General features: G+C 51.7%; 1 long non-coding RNA gene across 2 annotated transcripts; it reads right to left on the reverse strand.

Moving 5' to 3' along the window:
• Window positions 1–31: 31 nt before the first annotated feature.
• On the reverse strand, window positions 32–13993 carry LOC134943623 (uncharacterized). Of its 2 annotated transcripts, none has more exons than XR_010181641.1 (3): window positions 13629–13993; window positions 1158–1341; window positions 32–991 (listed from the first exon to the last, which is right to left on the reverse strand). It is a non-coding gene; the product is annotated as an uncharacterized LOC134943623 (long non-coding RNA). The 2 variants fall into 2 exon arrangements; XR_010181640.1 differs by having other exon boundaries at window positions 13672–13976.
• Window positions 13994–18984: the final 4991 nt, after the last annotated feature.

An 18984-nucleotide genomic window follows, 5' to 3' on the forward strand; every position in this document is an offset into this window, starting at 1 on the left:
GCATATCGTAGTGAACCCCACAAGGGTAGTGTCTTGTTGAGGCTCTTCAGTCACAGTCCCAGAGCTCCTGGAGAGATGAGCTGGTGATGGCCTGCGCGCAGGAGCTGTAGTTTGGTGCCCATCTGGTGGTGTGGTCGCCGACGGTGTCTGGCGCACAGGTGACGTTCTGCGCGCTGATGTCAGGCGCGCAGGTGATGGTCTGCACGCTGACGACGTCTGGCGCGCAGGTGACTTTCTGTGCGATGACGATGTGTGGCGCACATGTGATGATCTGCGCGCTCCCGATGCTTGCTGCGCAGGTGATGGTCCGTGCGCTGCTGTCGATGCCTGCTGCGCAGGTGATGGTCTGCGCGCTGGCGATGTCCTGCGCGCAGGTGATGTCCTCTGGGCAGGCGTGTCTGTGGGGAAAAAAAACACATTAGCAAATACAAAAAAAAAAAAAAAAGATTTAGAACAGCTCATCTGAATGTATTCTTATGATCAGGCCTCCTTTTGTATTGCTTGTCTCCCGCCGTCTTCTGGGCGGTTCTTCCTCCTCTGGAAAGCCAGCAGGACGGCTAGAGTCCACACCTCCGTGAACTCCTTCGACCATGGCAGGGTTCATGCGCCTTCTAATAACGTTCTCCCAGGGTAGCCACTTCAGATTGAGATCCGGACCACCTCCCGTAGCTGTCTCATGTCGGCGCTGAATCCCCATCTTCTTCTTGGTCTGTCTGCGGCAATCACTGTACCGCTTCATGCAGTTTGTGGTGCTCCGGCGGTTTGAAGATACTGCAGTGACTTGTCTCGCGATGGCATCCCAGATGTTTCGCTTGGTCTTAGCTGCTGTGGTCTGTGCCCTTGGTCCATACAGAACGTCGTAGGACCTGTCGACGCCATCCACTAGGGCACAGTTTTCCGCCTCAGTGTATCTGGGTCCACGCGGCTTCTTCGGTCCTGCATCTTCACCAGAGGCTTCCTCCTCCGACTGCTCCTCTGGCTGGCTTCTTGCCTTTAGGGATTAAAAAAAAAAACATGCTTTTACTAAGATCGGTATGTACCTGTGAGTGTCAGTATCCCTGGCAGTGCGCAGATACCTGTAGGTGTGCATGGCAGTGCGCAAACTAGGGTGTGTCAAGTTGGATGGTATTGTGTATGCAGGTGTTGTCAGTATTTACTCTTTCTAGGCTTTCTTTTTCTTTGACTTCTCCATTTGGTCCCTTGACGACCGCGGCTGGTCACTGCATGCCTGGTCGGTCGTATCCTCCTCCTGGGTCGGCTCCCACTCCTCGTTGCTATGCAGGGAAATTTCTGAGGGGTGGGGGGAAGGGGGGGATCGGGCCTGCTTGTCCCTGGACATCTCTGTTGTAAAAAGAAAAAAATAAGAATTTACTTACCGATAATTCTATTTCTCATAGTCCGTAGTGGATGCTGGGAACTCCGTAAGGACCATGGGGATTAGCGGCTCCGCAGGAGACTGGGCACAAAAGTAAAAGCTTTAGGACTACCTGGTGTGCACTGGCTCCTCCCCCTATGACCCTCCTCCAAGCCTCAGTTAGGATACTGTGCCCGGACGAGCGTACACAATAAGGAAGGATTTTGAATCCCGGGTAAGACTCATACCAGCCACACCAATCACACCGTACAACCTGTGATCTGAACCCAGTTAACAGCATGATAACAGAGGAGCCTCTGAAAGATGGCTCACAACAATAATAACCCGATTTTTGTAACAATAACTATGTACAAGTATTGCAGACAATCCGCACTTGGGATGGGCGCCCAGCATCCACTACGGACTATGAGAAATAGAATTATCGGTAAGTAAATTCTTATTTTCTCTGACGTCCTAGTGGATGCTGGGAACTCCGTAAGGACCATGGGGATTATACCAAAGCTCCCAAACGGGCGGGAGAGTGCGGATGACTCTGCAGCACCGAATGAGAGAACTCAAGGTCCTCCTCAGCCAGGGTATCAAATTTGTAGAATTTAGCAAACGTGTTTGCCCCTGACCAAGTAGCTGCTCGGCAAAGTTGTAAAGCCGAGACCCCTCGGGCAGCCGCCCAAGATGAGCCCCCTTCCTTGTGGAATGGGCTTTTACAGATTTTGGCTGTGGCAGGCCTGCCACAGAATGTGCAAGCTGAATTGTACTACAAATCCAACGAGCAATAGTTTGCTTAGAAGCAGGAGCACCCAGCTTGTTGGGTGCATACAGGATAAACAGCGAGTCAGATTTCCTGACTCCAGCCGTCCTGGAAACATATATTTTCAGGGCCCTGACTACGTCCAGCAACTTGGAGTCCTCCAAGTCCCTAGTAGCCGCAGGCACCACAATAGGCTGGTTCAAGTGAAATGCTGAAACCACCTTAGGTAGAAATTGAGGACGAGTCCTCAATTCTGCCCTGTCCGTATGAAAAATTAGGTAAGGGCTTTTATAGGATAAAGCCGCCAATTCTGAGACACGCCTGGCTGAAGCCAGGGCTAACAACATTACCACTTTCCAAGTGAGATATTTTAAGTCCACAGTGGAGAGTGGTTTCAAACCAATGTGATTTTAGGAACCACAAAACTACATTGAGATCCCAAGGTGCCACTGGAGGCACAAAGGAGGCTGTATATGCAGTACCCCCTTGACAAACGTCTGAACTTCAGGAACTGAAGCCAGTTCTTTCTGGAAGAAAATCGACAGGGCCGAAATTTGAACCTTAATGGACCCTAATTTTAGGCCCACAGACAGTCCTGTTTGCTGGAAATGTAGGAAACGACCCAGTTGAAATTCCTCTGTAGGGGCCTTCCTGGCCTCGCACCACGCAACATATTTACGCCAAATACGGTGATAATGCTGCACGGTTACATCCTTCCTGGCTTTGATCAGGGTAGGGATGACTTCATCCGGAATGCCTTTTTCCTTCAGGATCCGGCGTTCAACTGCCATGCCGTCAAACGCAGCCGCGGTCAGTCTTGGAACAGACAGGGTCCCTGCTGAAGCAGGTCCTTTCTTAGAGGTAGAGGCCACGGGTCCTCTGTGAGCATCTCTTGAAGTTCCGGGTACCAAGTCCTTCTTGGCTAATCCGGAGCCACGAGTATAGTTCTTACTCCCCTCCTTCTTATGATCCTCAGTACTTTTGGTATGAGAGGAAGAGGAGGGAACACATACACTGACTGGTACACCCACGGTGTTACCAGAGCGTCCACAGCTATTGCCTGAGGGACCCTTGACCTGGCGCAATACCTGTCCAATTTTTGTTTAGGCGGGACGCCATCATGTCCACCTTTGGTTTTTCCCAATGGTTTACAATCATGTGGAAGACTTTTGGGTGAAGTCCCCCCTCTCCCGGGTGGAGGTCGTGCCTGCTGAGGAAGTCTGCTTCCCAGTTGTCCACTCCCGGAATGAACACTGCTGACAGTGCCATCACATGATTTTCCGCCCAGCGAAAAATCCTTGCAGCTTCTGCCATTGCCCTCCTGCTTCTTGTGCCGCCCTGTCTGTTTACGTGGGCGACTGCCGTGATATTGTCCGACTGGATCAGCACCGGCTGACCTTGAAGCAGAGGTCTTGCTTGAAGTGATGTCTCCAGGCTTGACCACAAGCCCTGGAAATTTTTTCCCTGTGTGACTGCTCCCCAGCCTCTCAGGCTGGCATCCGTGGTCACCAGGACCCAGTCCTGAATGCCGAATCTGCGGCCCTCTAGAAGATGAGCACTCTGCAACCACCACAGGAGAGACACCCTTGTCTTTGGTGACAGGGTTATCCGCTGATGCATCTGAAGATGCGATCCGGACCATTTGTCCAGCAGGTCCCACTGGAAAGTTCTTGCGTGGAATCTGCCGAATGGAATTGCTTCGTAGGAAGCCACCATTTTTCCCAGGACCCTTGTGCACTGATGCACTGACATTTGGCCTGGTTTTAGGAGGTTTCTGATTAGTTCGGATAACTCCCTGGCTTTCTCCTCCGGGAGAAAACACCTTTTTCCGGACTGTGTCCAGGATCATCCCTAGGAATAGAAGGCGTGTCGTCGGGATCAGCTGCGATTTTGGAACATTGAGAATCCAACCGTGCTGCCGCAGCACTCTCTGAGATAGTGCTACCCCGACTTCCAACTGTTCCCTGGATCTTGCCCTTATCAGGAGATCGTCCAAGTAAGGGATAACTCAAACTCCCTTCTTTCGAAGGAGTATCATCATTTCGGCCATTACCTTGGTAAAGACCCGGGGTGCCGTGGACAATCCAATTGGCAGCGTCTGAAACTGATAGTGACAGTTCTGTACCACAAACCTGAGGTACCCTTGGAGAAGGGTAAATTGGGACATGTAGGTAAGCATCTTTGATGTCCAGAGAGACCATATAGTCCCCTTCTTGCAGGTTTGCAATCACTGCTCTGAGTGACTCCATCTTGAATTTGAACCTTTGTATGTAAGTGTTCAAGGAGTTTAGATTTAAAAATGGTCTCACCGAGCCATCCGGCTTCGGTACCACAAATAGTGTGGAATAGTACCCCTTTCCCTGTTGCAGAAGGGGTACCTTGATTATCACCTGCTGGGAATACAGCCTGTGAATGGCTTGCAATACTGTCTCCCTGTCTGAGGGAGACGTCGGTAAAGCAGACTTTATGAAAACGGCGAGGGGGAGACGTCTCGAATTTCTTGAGACGGGCCCCCACCGTGCCTGAGACCGCTTGTAAAGCCCCAGCGTCATGCTGAGGACTGTGCGGAGGCGGGAGAGGGCTTTTGTTCCTGGGAATTTGCTGTTTGCTGCAGCCTTTTTCCTCTCCCTCTGCCACGGGGCAGAAATGAGGCGCCTTTTGCCCGCTTGTCTTATGGGTCCGAAAGGACTGCGCCTGACAATACGGCGTCTTCTTAGGTTGAGAAGCTACCTGGGGTAACAATGTGGATTTTCTAGTGGCCACCAGGTCTGTTAGACCTACCCCAAATAACTCCTCCCTTTTATAAGGCGATACTTCCATATGCCTTTTGGAATCATCATCACCTGACCACTGTCTTGTCCATAACCCTCTTCTGGCAGAAATGGACAGCGCACTTACTCTTGATGCCAGTCGGCAAATATCCCTCTGTGCATCACGCATATATAGAAATGCATCTTTTAAATGCTCTATAGTTAGTAATATACTGTCCCTATCTAGGGCATCAATATTGTCAGTCAGGGAATCCGACCAAGCCACCCCAGCACTGCACATCCAGGCTGAGGCGATTGCTGGTCGCAGTATCACACCCGTGTGAGTGTATATACATTTTAGGATATTTTACTGCTTTCTGTCAGCAGGTTACTTAAGGGCGGCCGTATCCGGGGACGGTAGTGCCACCTGTTTAGATAAGCGTGTGAGCGCTTTATTCACCCTAAGGGGTGTTTCCCAACGTGCCCTATCCTCTGGCGGGAAGGGGTATGATGCTAATAACTTTTTAGGAATTAACAGTTTTTATCGGGGGAAACCCACGCATCAGCACACACTTCATTTAATTCCTCAGATGCAGGAAAAACTACCGGCAGTTTTTTCTCACCCAACCTAATACCCTTTTTAGTGGTACTGGTATAATCAGAAATGTGTAAAAACATTTTCCATAGCCTCAATCATGTAACGTGTGGCCCTACTGGAAGTCACATTCGTCTCTAAATCGTCGACACTGGAGTCAGTATCAGTGTCGGCGTCTGTATCTGCCATCTGCGGTAACGGGCGTTTTAGAGCCCCCGATGGCTTTGAGACACCTGGACAGGCACAGGCTGAGTCGCCGGCTGTCTCATGTCATCAATCTTTTGTAAAGAGCCGACACTGTCACATAATTCCTTCCATAAGCTCATCCACTCAGGTGTCGACTCCCTAGGGAGTGACATCTCTGTTACAGGCAATTGCTCCGCCTCCACCTCATTTTCCTCCTCATACATGTCGACACAACGTACCGACACACAGCACACACACAGGGAATGCTCTGATAGAGGACAGGACCCCACTAGCCCTTTGGGGAGACAGAGGGAGAGTATGCCAGCACACACCAGAGCGCTATATATATATATACAGGGATAACCTTATATAAGTGTTTTTCCCCTTATAGCTGCTGTATTGTTATACTGTGCCTAATTAGTGCCCCCCTCTCTTTTTTAACCCCTTTCTGTAGTGTAGTAACTGCAGGGGAGAGCCAGGGAGCTTCCCTCCAACGGAGCTGTGAGAGAAAATGGCGCCAGTGTGCTGAGGAGATAGGCTCCGCCCCCTTCTCGGCGGCCTTTTCGCCCGTTTTTCTGTGGAATCTGGCAGGGGTTAAAATTCATCCATATAGCCCTGGGGGCTATATGTGATGTATTTTCGCCAGTCAAGGTGTTTTTATTGCTGCTCAGGGCGCCCCCCCCTAGCGCCCTGCACCCTCAGTGACCGAAGTGTGAAGTGTGCTGAGGAGCAATGGCGCACAGCTGCAGTGCTGTGCGCTACCTTGGTGAAGACAGGATGTCTTCTGCCGCCGATTTTTCCGGACCTCTTCTTGCTTCTGGCTCTGTAAGGGGGCCGGCGGCGCGGCTCTGGGACCGAGCTCCGAGGCTGGGCCTGTGTTCGGTCCCTCTGGAGCTAATGGTGTCCAGTAGCCTAAGAAGCCCAATCCACTCTGCACGCAGGTGAGTTCGCTTCTTCTCCCCTTAGTCCCTCGATGCAGTGAGCCTGTTGCCAGCAGGTCTCACTGAAAATAAAAAACCTAAAACTAAACTTTCACTAAGAAGCTCAGGAGAGCCCCTAGTGTGCACCCTTCTCGGCCGGGCACAAAAATCTAACTGAGGCTTGGAGGAGGGTCATAGGGGGAGGAGCCAGTGCACACCAGGTAGTCCTAAAGCTTTTACTTTTGTGCCCAGTCTCCTGCGGAGCCGCTAATCCCCATGGTCCTTACGGAGTTCCCAGCATCCACTAGGACGTCAGAGAAATATATATTTTTACAAATGTAACACATTACAAAATTACATGCAACCACACGTCATGCTGCTGGGACCCTAGTTCTCAAGCAGGAGCAAACACACACAAAAAAAAAAAAAAAACAGCCAAATAAGCCAAAACCCCCGTACAAGCATCCCTGCACATACTGGAGGTCAAAAATGGCTGACACACACAAAATGGCTGACACACACAAAATGGCTGACACACAAAATGGCTGACACACACAGTCACCCCAAACAAGCCAAAAAGCATCCCTGCACATGCTGGAGGTACACCAGTGCTAAAATAGGAGCAATAAAACATGTTTGGCAAACAAACGACATGACATGTCGACCGCATGGCCGACACAAACTTGCTCCAAGTCACCCCAAACAAGCCAAAAAGCATCCCTGCACATGCTGGAGGTACACCATTGCTAAAATAGGAGCAAAAAAACATGTTTGGCAAACAAACGACATGACATGTCGACCGCATGGCTGACAAACTTGCTCCAAGTCACCCCAAACAAGCCAAAAAGCATCCCTGCACATGCTGGAGGTACACCATTGCTAAAATAGGAGCAAAAAAACATGTTTGGCAAACAAACGACATGACATGTCGACCGCATGGCTGACAAACTTGCTCCAAGTCACCCCAAACAAGCCAAAAAGCATCCCTGCACATGCTGGAGGTACACCAGTGCTAAAATAGGATGAAAAAAACATGTTTGGCAAACAAACGACATGACATGTCGACCGCATGGCTGACAAACTTGCTCCAAGTCACCCCAAACAAGCCAAAAAGCATCCCTGCACATGCTGGAGGTACACCAGTGCTAAAATAGGAGCAGACCCACATGTGGTACTTACCTAAAAATGTAGAAATAGCTCCAAAAACGACTCTCCTCCGGGGTAACAGGTATCCTCTTATCTGTCCTGGATTAAAACCTGCTGGGTGTCCAAACGATACCACAGCAAACAACCAATTTGCTAGCTCTGCACCTCCACACACCTCCCTGCAGGTTCACAAAATGGCTGCTGAGCACGCCGCAAACAAGCCCTAATAAAGGGCTGCAAACGGCGGGAAGTCGAATTCAGGACGCCCACTACTCGACGATTGGTCCGTTATTCGACAAGGGGAGTGTCGAATGAGTTTTGTATTGCATATGGTGAATTCATGGTCCCGGCGGGAGGGCTGCGGCTGTCGAGTACAGTCGAATTTTAAAACGGACGAAAAAAAGGCGCAATTCGTCCGGAATTGCATATACCCCATAACATCTACTCCTGGCTCACATACTGCCTAAGAGCTGGGGCCCTGATTTTTGCTGGAGGAAAAAGACTTTACCAGCTGAAGTTGTAAGGTAGGGGCAGTTAGGGAAAGCAGTTCACCATCTCACTGGTCTAATACAATCATTGACACTGCAGTCACATCTACTATATAAAGGAGCTATAAGCATTTGTAATTCATTAGTGTTTTAACACTTTCTTTTTTTTGTAGGTGCCACTGCCATCTTTAGCGCTCTTTATCTTTTAATTATTATTATTATTATTATTATTCGAATTGAGCTGCTTTACATTTCAATATCATATTTACCACCCCTACAGCCCAAACTTTGTCAATTTTTACTGGTTTACGCACCAATTGATATTCCACTTCCACTGTAGCTCCACCAACATTATCCACTGCTCCTCCCACCTCTGTACCCTGAGAAAGCCCTGACTATTTTGTCAGTCCCAGGCACCACAATTTCTGATGCCAGCCCTAATCACAGTCACAGCCTCAAATACGCCCCCAAAATGATTGCCGAGGCCTGTGTTTTCTCCGCCACTCCTTCTTAGCTCCCCCAGATAATCATGGCTGTAAATCACTTTTATGATGGTTAGGGATACCCACAATTTTGAGTGAATGAGGCAATAGTGCAGGCCTGGCCAACCTGTGGCTCTCCAGCTGTTGTAAAACTACAAGGCCCATCATGCCTTGCCACTGTTTTGCTATTAGGGAATGCTAAAACTGTGGCAGGGCATGCTGGGATGTGTAGTTTCACAACATCTGGAGAGCCACAGGTTGGCCAGGCCTGCAATAGTGTATATGTAATAGCATGCGAGTTGCCGTTAGTCAGGTGATGTCAGTGATTTATCCACTAAACTAAACTGAAAATAAATAAAAAGCCATGCAGGTGCCTACCAATGTAGTACCAGTGCAGAAACAGTGCAAAACAATTTAAAAAATGTGACCAAAAGTGCTAGGTTAACCCGAGTTGCAGCTTTATGTGAAAGGGTCCCTGAAAAATAACCTTGGTCCATTGACCCAGGGATAAAACCCGGGTAATGAGCAGAGTTGGACCTGGGAAATGGGGCAGCGTGAACGGGAGACCCGGGTACCATTTACAGTATAGGGAAAGCTGGATCCCAAGCACTTGGAGATGATAATATCTTCAAGCATCAGCAGAACAGTTAACACTGCACCAATGTGCAGCATAAACAGGGTAAAAAGGGTCAGACGCGAGACAACTCCTTTCACATTGCGGTCAGGGCCGTCTTTTCGTATGGGCTCAATGGGCTCTTGTCCAAGGGCCCCAAGAGTATAAGGGCCCTAGGCTGATAGCTGAGGGTCTCCTCTTTCCAGGGGTACCAGATTTTTGAAAATCGTCCCTGGGGAACCGGAGATATCCGACTTTAAAGCAGTAGTCCCCATCCAAGCCTGTTAATTGTTCTTCCCAACCAGATATCTCGGGTTCTGTCTGACTTAGTTTTTCTGAGGGTATACTCCAAAAGCTGGGACTCTCCCCTTTCAGTGGACACTGGCAGCTTGTCTCTACTATGCCCAGAACCAGAGATATCAGCCTTCCAGCAGCTGGTCCCTGCTCCAGCTCCACACGCCTGGGATGCAGTTTTATATTTTCGTTGGTGGATTGCACTGGCTCCTGAAATCTGATACCCAAGTCCCCAGTACCTCCTGACAGGTGCCCCAGTACCTCCTGAAAGGTGTCCCCAGTACCTCCTGAAAGGTGGGACGCTCTAGTTTTTTTATCCCATTAAAGCTAAGAAATCCTATTTCCAGGAACTGGAAATATCTGCAGTCAAGCAAGCTGCCCTCCCACTGGAAAATGATGAATATTAAGCCCACTCCACTATCCACACCTCCCCTGTATATTAAACACCCCCTACCACCCTGGAAGTTATGTACCATGACCCCTTCATTCAGCCCAATGTCCCCTTCTACAGTTTAGTGTTCTCCCTCCCGTCCCATTTGTGCAGTAAAGGAGTAATTAGCAGAAATTACTGCTCCAGGTCCAACATGCTGAGCGAAAGATAGAACCCCCCCCCTACCCCCTGCGGGATATTGAAGCTGCCGCTGATAGAACCCCCCCACCCCTATCGCTGATGGGTGGGTAGGGACCCCAGTGCATTGCTGTGCCCAGGGGCCTACACTGCTGTTAAGACAGCTCTGATTGCGGTGCCGGCCCAGGATATTCCAGGATCAGTGCTGTTCATGCTGCACATATGTGCAGTGCTGGCACTTGGAGATGACATCATATCCTTGACCGATTAATGCGGCTCTCCCCATGTTGGGAGTGGGTCCCAGGTCGGATTTCTACTGTACCCTGCAAGGTACCCCAGGATTGATTACCAGGTGACTGTGCCCAGGTGTATCTGTTTCCACTGACCTAAATTCTGTGTTGTTGCGCATTCATGTGCAATAACCCAGGATTTTCAAATTAGTCGTAGCCATGTATTGTAAAAATATACATTCAATTAGCTAGAATAATAAATAAATTTATGGGTATAATAATTATATAATAATATAAATATCTTTAGTTTGTTTAATGTATATATATATATATATATATATTATAAGGGCACGGTCGTGCCCTTATATTAAGGCTGAATCGAACAAACGGAATTCTCCCATAGGGAACTTCTGAGATGGGGGCATGGTGTTTGAGGGGCTACACCTCAAAACTGATTGGACGTACTGAGCTCAAATTTGGCATGGGAGCGTAGAATCGTCACCTGCTGCTGCATGCCAAATTTCAGGGCAAAATAATAAAAAATGAGGAATTGGGAGTAACCTAAAGTTCCAACTGTCAGTTTTTTTCTGCCACTCCCTCAGTGGCTTTTTGACATGGTTTTCCTATAGAGTGAATGAGGAGATTTTTGGGAAGGCATAACTCAGGATAGAGGACGAATTAAGACTTGGGGTTTGTTTTATTAGATAGAGTATGTCCCAGTGTAGTGCCTTTTGGGGTTGTGGTTTTTGAGAAAGTTATAGGTTTTTTTTAATTAAGTAAAATATGCCCCATTATAAAGATAGGGCTTTTCAATTTGTTGCGGCTGCGCAGTGGCCGCCAGCAGGGGGTGTACAAACAGTAGCTTCAAATGGGTGTACAAATATGGCTGACATCTGCACAGAAGCGGACATCGGATCTGCGATCCTCCTCGCAGCCAGAACACTCTGCCGGTCCCCTCCTTAAATTGACGCTTGGCCAGCAATAAGGTATCCGGGGGGAGGGGGGAAAGGGGCAGTAAGTGAGCGGCGCGGGTGGCTCATTTATACACCGGGCGCCCTGTGCGGCGGTGTAATATTGCCCCCCGCCCCCGCCGCCGCGTGTGCTGACCTGGGAGGGGAATGCTGGCACAGGAGTGCAGACTACCTCTCTGGCTAATGGGTGATGAGAGGTATCTGCAGTGCATGAGCGGCTCCCCGGCCCTGCTGCTAGTACGGTGCAGGGGCGTAAGTTCAAACAAGTTGCCCGGAGGCGAATTAGACAATAGCGTGCCCCCTCCCTGCTCACACACAGCCACATATACACACACGCATACAAACATTGCCACAGAAGCAGACAGCCACATACTGTATATACATACACACAGTAAGCCACATACACACACACACACACACACACACACAGCCACATATACAGACAGCCTCCTCACCTATAGCAGATATGAATGAAAGGCATCTTCCAAGAGAACCTTTCTAAGCAGCATGAGCCATTTGGAGGGGGAATTGGCGGAAGAAGAAAGCTGGTGGGCTGCAGGAGACGGGCAGCAAGGCTGTCGGGAGGGTAGATGCTAGATTCAAGTGGTCTAAGGGACCTTTTACGTCAGGGGCAGGAGCTATGACACAAGGAGGAGGAGCTAGGCCAGCGGGATAGTTCCTCTACTATCTACACCACCAACTATTACCTTTAGTAACCCGGTGGCGAGCAAAGCGAGCATGCGAGGGTACTGTTCGGGTACCCTGTTCGGCCGTAGCTCCTCCCCCTGGTGACGTCAGAAGGTCCCTTCTCCCACTCCGATTTAGAACCAACCCTGTCGGGTGCCTGACACTATCGGCAAGCACCACTTTCTCCCAGCCACTGAGATTTTAGAATGATGCTGCTGGGCACTGCTACTGCAGCGTTGTCCATACACGTAGTGGCTGGTGCACAGAGACTGGAGGGAGCTCACCAGAGGCAATGTAAAAAGGTCAGGGTGCCCCTTTCTGAACTGGCGACTGACTTCATTGTCTCCAATACTTCCGTCACTGCACACAGCCACATATGCACAAACAGCCCCATACACGCACAGCCCCATATGCGGACATGCACAGCTCCATATGTGCACGCAATATCAAAGTGGGCTCTAAATTTATAAAAAGTAAATGTAATTATATTAATCACCATCTGATGGCTGCCCTCACAAAGTGGATCTGGGTATCCACCAGCCAATAGGTACTAGAAATAGATAAACTAAATAAAACAATAAACAGATTAAAAAAAAAAAATAGATATATAATGAAGGCGCACAATTGAATGGACAAATAAAAAAAAAACATTTCTAAAAAATTATAATAAGCAGCTGCTGGTTTGATTAGCAAACACTATTGTTTATTTATTAAAAACTGATATTTATTCTATGTGGGACACACAGTGCAATGATTTCCCACTTGTTGTTCATGTATGCGTTTGATAAATCACTCTTTTAATGAGCTATTTTTAGCAAACATCTTTTAATATAAATAAACTATAGTATTTTTTAATCAAACCAGCAGCTGCTTATTATTTTTTAGAAAAATTATTTTTTTATTTGTCCATACAATTGTGCGCCTTCATTATATATTTTTTTCTAGTAGCATATGTACACACGCACACAGCCTCATATATATATACACACGCACACACAACCCTATATACATACATACACACACACATGCATACATTCATACTGTACACACACACACAGCCCTATATACACACACACAGCCCCATATACATACATACATATATACTGCACACACACAGCCCTATATATATATATATATACACACACACACACAGCCCCATATATATATATATACATACATACAATATACATAAATACATAATGTTCACACACACACACACACACACACACACAAACACACAGCCCTATATACACACACACAGCCCCATATACATACATACATACTGTACACACACACAGCCCTATATACACACACACAGCCCCATATATATACATACATACATACATACATACTGTACACACACACAGCCCTATATACACACACACAGCCCCATATACATACATACATACTGTACACACACACAGCCCTATACACACACACAGCCCCATATACATACATACATACATACATACATACATACATACATACTGTACACACACACACACACAGCCCTATATACATACATACTATACACATATACAGAGTCCCATATATATATATATAAATGAAACATACAGTTAGTTCCCCAAACACTGCAGCCTCCGCTGTCGCTCCTCACCTGGAAGCCACCATCGACACCAACAGACTCCAGGACAGCTTGCACAGAGAGCAGACTGCGGAGGGAGTACTTCCCGCCCAGCATGAGGCACCCGGGAGAGGGGGGCGCGCGGCAGAGGAAGACAGAGCTTCCGGGAGACAGGCTGGGGGACTGTCAGGAGGCAGGCGCATTGCCGGACAGTCCCAGAAAACTCCGCCTCCGGCCCCGACAGCCGTTGTGGAGTCACACAGTGCTGCACTGCAGCGCTGCTCTAGATGGGATGCGATCAGCACATTACAAGTGGCTACCGCACAGACGCAAGACGTGGAGCTAACCAGAGGCAATCGAGACGGTCGGTCCGTGTGCCCCCTTCAGTGCTGGAGCCCGGCGGCGACCGACTCCATTGCCTCCGGAACTTCCGCCACTGGTACGGTGTGAGTGCGGCCAGGCAGAGGTGTCAGTGTGGAATCGCCAGCGAGTCACCCAGCGACCCGTCAGAGCAGCGGAGGAGGGATGCGGCGTCATACACCCAGCAGCAGCATCTCCGTCCTCACAGCCGCTGCCCGGACACCGCACACACAGCTGCTGCCCGCTCCTTGCTGCTGGACACTATTGGGGAGGGCCTGGCATGTGCCAGCGGCGGCTGCCCGGGGATATATACTGTGCACCGGTCCCTGGGCTGGGAGTCTCTGTGCTGCACTTGCACAGTGTGAGGAGGACACAGAGGGAAGGGGGTTTTATATCCACACACACAGGAGACACGCTGAACCGCACCATCAGGAGGATCCCACCACCACAGTCCAGAGAAGCCTGTGTGTGTGTGTGTGTGTGTCCGTGTCCGTGTCCGTGTCCCCTCCCCCTTCATCTCCTCCCCCCCCCTCCTCTCCCCCTCCCTGCTGTTTGTCCGGCCTCCCTCCCCTCCCCTCCCCTGCTGTGTGTCCGGCCACCCCCCCCGCCCGCCCGCCCCTGCTGTGTGTCCGCCCCCCCCCCCGCCCGCCCCTGCTGTGTGTCCGGCCACCCCCCCCCCCTCCTCCCCTGCTGTGTGTCCGGTCACCCTCCCCTCCCCTGCTGTGTGTCCGGCCACTCCCCCCTCCTCCCGCTGTGTCCGGCCACCCCCTACCACCTTCCCTCCCTGCCGTGTGTCCGGTCACCCTCCCCTCCCTGCCGTGTGTCCGGTCACCCTCCCCTCCCTGCTGTGTGTCCGGCCGCCCTCCCCTCCACTGCTGTGTGTCCGGCCACCCTCCCCTGCTGTGTGTCCGGCCACCCCCCCCTCCTCCCCTGCTGTGTGTCCGGCCACCCCCCCCTCCTCCCCTGCTGTGTCCGGCCACCCACCCTCCTCCCCTGCTGTGTGTCCGGCCACCCCCCCCTCCTCCCCTGCTGTGTGTCCGGCCACCCCCCCCCCTCCTCCCCTGCTGTGTGTCCGGCCACCCCCCCCCCTCCTCCCCTGCTGTGTGTCCGGCCACCCCCCCCCCCTCCTCCCCTGCTGTGTGTCCGGCCACCCCCCACTCCTCCCCTGCTGTGTGTCCGGCCACCCTCCCCCGCCCCTGCTGTGTGTCCGGCCACCCCCCCCTCCTCCCCTGCTGTGTGTCCGGCCACACCCCCCCCTCCTCCCGCTGTGTCCGGCCACCCCCTACCACCTTCCCTCCCTGCCGTGTGTCCGGTCACCCTCCCCTCCCTGCCGTGTGTCCGGTCGCCCTCCCCTCCCTGCTGTGTGTCCGGCCGCCCTCCCCTCCACTGCTGTGTGTCCGGCCACCCCCCCTCCTCCCGCTGTGTCCGGCCACCCCCTACCACCTTCCCTCCCTGCCGTGTGTCCGGTCACCCTCCCCTCCCTGCTGTGTGTCCGGCCGCCCTCCCCTCCCCTGCTGTGTGTCCAGCCACCCCCCCCCCTCCTCCTCCTCTCTGCTGTGTGTCCGGCCGCCCCCCCCCTTCCCTCCCTGCTGTGTGTCCGGCCACACCCCCCCCCTCCTCCCGCTGTGTCCGGCCACCCCCTACCACCTTCCCTCCCTGCCGTGTGTCCGGTCACCCTCCCCTCCCTGCCGTGTGTCCGGTCGCCCTCCCCTCCCTGCTGTGTGTCCGGCCGCCCTCCCCTCCACTGCTGTGTGTCCGGCCACCCCCCCTCCTCCCGCTGTGTCCGGCCACCCCCTACCACCTTCCCTCCCTGCCGTGTGTCCGGTCACCCTCCCCTCCCTGCTGTGTGTCCGGCCGCCCTCCCCTCCCCTGCTGTGTGTCCAGCCCCCCCCCCCTCCTCCTCCTCTCTGCTGTGTGTCCGGCCGCCCCCCCCCCTTCCCTCCCTGCTGTGTGTCCGGCCACCCCCCCTCCCTGCTGTGTGTCCTGCCACCCCCCCCCCTCCAGACACGCCTGACGCACACGCATATGCAGCGCCTGACACACACGCAGCACCTGACACACACAGACGCAGCACCTGACACTCACACGGACCTGACACACACGCACACACACGCAGCGCCTGACACACACACACAGACACGCAGCGCATTTGACACACACAGACACGCAGCGCATTTGACACACACAGACACGCAGCGCATTTGACACACACAGACACACAGCGCATTTGACACACACACACGCAGCACCTGACACACGCACACGCACACCTGACAGACGCACTCACACGCTGCACCTGACATACACACACGCAGCACCTGACACACACGCAGACACGCAGCACCTGACACGCACACACACAGCACCTGACACGCACACACGCAGCACCTGACACACACGCAGCACCTGGCACACACGCAGCACCTGGCACACGCAGCACCTGACACGCAGCGCCTGACACGCGCAGACACGCAGCGCCTGACACGCGCAGACACGCAGCGCCTGACACGCGCAGACACGCAGCGCCTGACACGCGCAGACACGCAGCGCCTGACACGCGCAGACACGCAGCGCCTGACACGCGCAGACACGCAGCACCTGACACGCGCAGACACGCAGCACCTGACACACACACACACAGACATGCAGCACCTGACACACACATGCAGCACCTGACAGACACACACACACAGACATGCAGCACCTGACACACCCACACACAGACATGCAGCACCTGACACACCCACACATATACAGACATGCAGCACCTGACACACCCACACACATACAGACATGCAGCAACTGACACACACACACACACACACACATACAGACATGCAGCACCTGACACACACACACACACACACACACATGCAGCACCTGACACACCCACACACATACAGACATGCAGCAACTGACACACCCACACACATACAGACATGCAGCAACTGACACACCCACACACATACAGACATGCAGCAACTGACACACACACATACAGATATGCAGCACCTGACACACACACACACACACACACACAGGCAGCACCTGTCACACAAATATACATGTGGCATTTGACGCACACACGCACAGCACCTGACACACAATCATATACACTCAGAGCATCTAACACACACATACACACGCAGCACCTGCCACTCACACATATATACACATGCAGCACCTGCCACTCCCACATACATGAACAGCACCTAACACACACATATATACATGCAGCACCTGACACACACATACACGCGCAGCACCTGACAGTCACACACATACAGATGCGACACCTGACACAAACACATACACGCTCAACACCTGACACCCACGTGGCAGCTGACGCATACAAATGCAGCACCTGAGATACACACATATACACGTGCAGCACCTGAGACACACACATACACGTACAGCACCTGACATACACACACACATGTATGTACAGGCGCGGCTCCAGGCACACACATACATACATACGTACGTACGTACGTACACACACGGCACTTGACACACACACGTACACGCGCGGCACCTGACACACACACGTACGTACACGTGTGGCACCTGACACACACACACACGTATGCACACGTGTGGCTCCTGACACACACACACACGCATGGCTCCTGACACACACACATGTACTTACACGCGTGGCTCCTGACAACCACACGCATGTACACGCGCGGCACCTGACACATACACGCGTGTACGTACACACATGCACAGCACCTGACATACACACATGTAGGTACGTGCCACCTGACACACACACGTACACGCACGACACTTGACACACACGTACGTGCACGCACGGCACTGACACGTACGTACGTACGTACGTACGTACGTACGTACGTACGTACGCGCACGGCACCTGACACACACGTACATACTAGTGATGAGTGGGTTCGGTTCGTCAGAATCCGAACCCCCGAACTTCACCCATTTTACAAGGGTATGAGGCAGGTTCGAACCTTCCCGCCTTGCTCGGCTAACCCGAGCGCGCCCTAACGTCATCATCCCGCTGTCGGATTCTCGCGAGATTCGGATGTCTGCATTCGTGGAAAGGGGTCCTATGTGTAAACATGGGACCCCTTTCAGTCCGTGTGGTCCGGGTGTTCGGTTTGTTGTTTTGCCAAGTACGTGGATTTAATCTGGAACCTGGATCAGGTGAGTATAATTATCTTTTATTTTCAGGTACCTGTGGATTCTACTTGGAGAAGAGGACCGACTGCTTCGTGTCAACATAGGTAAGTATGTGTGTGTCGGCAGGTGTGAAATAAAGTTTTACTTTCACGGTGTCTGTGTCCTGTTTTTATTTGGGTATTTTTTCCCCAGTAGAACTACAGGTACCAGCGGGCCCGTTTTTCTCCTGCATGCTGGTACTTGTGGTTCTCCAAGTACCAGCTTGCGGGGGAGGCTTGCTGGGACTTGTAGTACTACTGGAAAAAACAATATTCTTTCAATTTTCTCAAGGCTATCAGCCTCCCATCCGCAGCCCTTGGATGGGGGGGACAGCCTCGGGCTTCACCCCTGGCCCTTGGGTGGCTGGGGGGGGGGACCCCTTGATTGAAGGGGTCCCCACTCCCCCAGGGTACCCCGGCCAGGGGTGACTAGTTGGATATTTAATGCCACGGCAGCAGGGCACTGTATAAAAGTGACCCCCGGCTGTGGCATTATCTGTCCAGCTAGTGGAGCCCGATGCTGGTGTAAAAAATACGGGGGACCCCTACTCTTTTTGTCCCCCGTATTTTTTTGCACCAGCACCAGGCGCAGAGCCCGGTGCTGGTTTTAAAAATACGGGGGATCCCCTGTCCGTTTTTCCCCCGGATTTTTAGAACCAGGAGCGGCTCGAAGAGCCCGAGGCTGGTTATGCTTTGGAGGGGGGACACCACGCAATTTTTTTTCCGTTTTTTTCACATTCCATTTAAAAAAAAGAAAAAAATAATAATCTTTTAAAAAATATATAAATAATAC

The sequence above is a fragment of the Pseudophryne corroboree genome, chromosome 7 (assembly GCF_028390025.1).
Source record: "Pseudophryne corroboree isolate aPseCor3 chromosome 7, aPseCor3.hap2, whole genome shotgun sequence".
Lineage (NCBI taxonomy): Eukaryota > Metazoa > Chordata > Amphibia > Anura > Myobatrachidae > Pseudophryne > Pseudophryne corroboree.